At 55.8% G+C, this 2,413-nt stretch overlaps 1 protein-coding gene across 1 annotated transcript in view; it reads left to right on the forward strand.

Annotated features, from left to right (window-relative positions):
* The first annotated feature begins 1,391 nt into the window (after window positions 1–1,391).
* The window catches only part of LOC110339103 (NADPH--cytochrome P450 reductase), a 44,150-nt gene continuing 43,128 nt past the window's right edge, over window positions 1,392–2,413 (forward strand). The window contains exon 1 of the mRNA XM_021222606.1: window positions 1,392–1,493. The gene's annotated coding sequence lies outside the window, so the exon portion shown is untranslated. The remainder of the gene's footprint in view (window positions 1,494–2,413) is intronic.

A 2,413-nucleotide genomic window follows, 5' to 3' on the forward strand; every position in this document is an offset into this window, starting at 1 on the left:
CTTCTTCTTCTTCTTCTTCTCCTTCTCCTTCTCCTTCTCCTTCTCCTTCTCCTTCTCCTTCTCCTTCTCCTTCTCCTTCTCCTTCTCCTTCTCCTTCTTCCTCCCCCCTCCTCCTCCTTCTGCTCTTCTTTGGCGACAGAGTCTCACTATGTATGTAGCCTTGGTAGGTCTTGAGTGCTCTATGTAGATCAGGCTGGCCCTGAACACATAGAGATCTACCTGCCTCTGTCTCCCCAGGGGTGGGCCATAGCAGAACCTTAACAGCTTATTTTTTATTGCATTTCCTTATTTACTTGCATGTATGTAAGTGGCACGCATGTGCCAGATGACAAGCAAAGGGAATCTGGTCTCTTCTTCATTGTTCGTCCTGGGCATAGAACGAGTCAGGCTGAACCGCAAGCCCCTTTACCCAGAGAGCCATCTTGTTGACTCAAGAACACTGACTAATAATAGTAACAGTCATAAAGATAAAGCTGTTTAGAACAAAGGTTCTGCCACCCAGACATTATGCTCCTGTTACCCCAAACCTCCAGGGGCCAGAGGTGGCATTCTTAACTCCAGTACAGTCGACTTTTCTGTTCTTTTGATTTTTTTTTTTTTTTTTTTTTTTTTTGAGAATTACAAGTAAGTAGCTCAGGCTGGCCTCAAACTCATTGTAGTTGAGGCTTGGTCTCCTGTTGCAGTCTTCTCAATGCTGGCATGAGAGGCATCAAGCAAGGCTTCTGGTAGCCAGATTTCCAAAGCCTGTTGCCTTTGCCTCTCCCCAGCCACTTCTCTCCCATAAACACGTTAGTTTTCAAATCACGGTAAGGGGTCCCCCGGGGACCAGCGGGGCCTCTATCAGCCTCGCCATTTTCAGCTGACAAAAGACCTGAGATCCCCGGTGAGCTGAGGCCAGCAGCAGGACGCCACACGAGGTGGCGCACAGCCACGACCCCGCATTGACCCAAGAGACCGAGTTCGGCTGCCAAGGGGAAAGGCAGGGTCACGCAAAGCACAAACGTCTGCAGGCGGGTAGCCAAACCTCCCAGCTCAGTCTAGGAGTGGGCGGAGCTTCTTTGCGAGGAGAGGGGGGGCGTGGCCCAGAGTCAGGGCTAGGCCTGGGAGCGGGGCGTCTCCGCGGAGAGAAGAGGGGCGTGGCCTAGAAACCAAGTATCCGAATTGAGCGCCGCCCGGCTGCGAGGCGTGCCTTTTCCCAGGAGAGGATGAGGGGCGTGACCTAGGCACGGAGAGCTGGGCTTAGGGGCGGGGCCCACGAGGGCCGTACCAACGGCAGGGATTTAGAAGGGGAGCAAAAGCGAGAGGCGCTGCCTCAAGAGCGCGCACGCGGCTTTTGTGGGCGGGGCCACGGCGGGGTTGGCCACGCCTCACCCCCGCAGCCTCCCGGGCGGTGGTAGCGTCCCAGTGGTGCGGACTTGCGTCCGGCCCCACTGCCTCAGAGACCAACAGGACCGCGCGCCGAGTGTGATCTGGTCCGTACCGAGGAGCGCAGGGTGAGTGAGGAATGGGGGGAACCTCAGGGGAATCTCCGCGATACCGGGTCACCTCTTGTCGCTGCCACTATCCGGCTTGTGACTCCGGGGAGGGTTTTTAGGCCGATCTCCGCGCGACTCACCCGGTGCGGAAGGCGAGACTTCCCACCTCGGCCCTTCTCCTGGGGTGGCGCTTCCCCACCACGACCTAACCTGTCGCGGGGCGTATTGAGGGTCGTTCTCCCTATAAATGCCTTCACCTGAGGGTCGGATCTTTGCATCTGCGGGTGGAGAGTCGGTCCTCAGGATTCCTCTCAGGCAACGCAACAGTCCCTCTTCAAGCCTCAGTTTCCCCACCTGTGCGACGGGACTTTTGGGCAGCAGATTACTAAGACCACGCACTTTAGAATGAGCTCCCCGAGGGCCAATAGGACCCGGCAGCAACCAGGCGGGCTCAGTAAAGGTGTCGCTCTGTGTGCATCCTCGGGACAGTGCCTGCGACACACCTTTACCGGGCTCGCTTGAGCAGCAGTGACACCCTGAGCTCTTGGGAGCAACTGGGTGAAAGGTTGTGACCTGCTGGGCAGCAGGAGAAGGGCATCTTCCAGGGAACTTAACCTGGATTGGCTCCCCACCCTCTCATTTTCTTTTCTCAAGACGACTCAGCATTGTGTAAGCTAGTGACCTGGACTGAGGATTTCGGGGGACATTTCAGTGAAGGCGGTGTGTGTTTGCAATAGAACCATCAAACTTAAACGAGTTGCTCTGAGCCTGGCCATGCTGCCAAGAATAATGAAAACACAAAGGGAGACTCAACTGGTGGGGGTGGCCCTGGGTTCAAGTGTTGCCACCTTGGCAGGACACATAACTTCTTTGAGTCTGCTTCCTGATCCTAGGGGTGACTTTGTGTGTGTGTGTGTGTGTGTGTGTGTGTGTGTGTG

The sequence above is a fragment of the Mus pahari genome, chromosome 23 (genome assembly GCF_900095145.1).
Source record: "Mus pahari chromosome 23, PAHARI_EIJ_v1.1, whole genome shotgun sequence".
Lineage (NCBI taxonomy): Eukaryota > Metazoa > Chordata > Mammalia > Rodentia > Muridae > Mus > Mus pahari.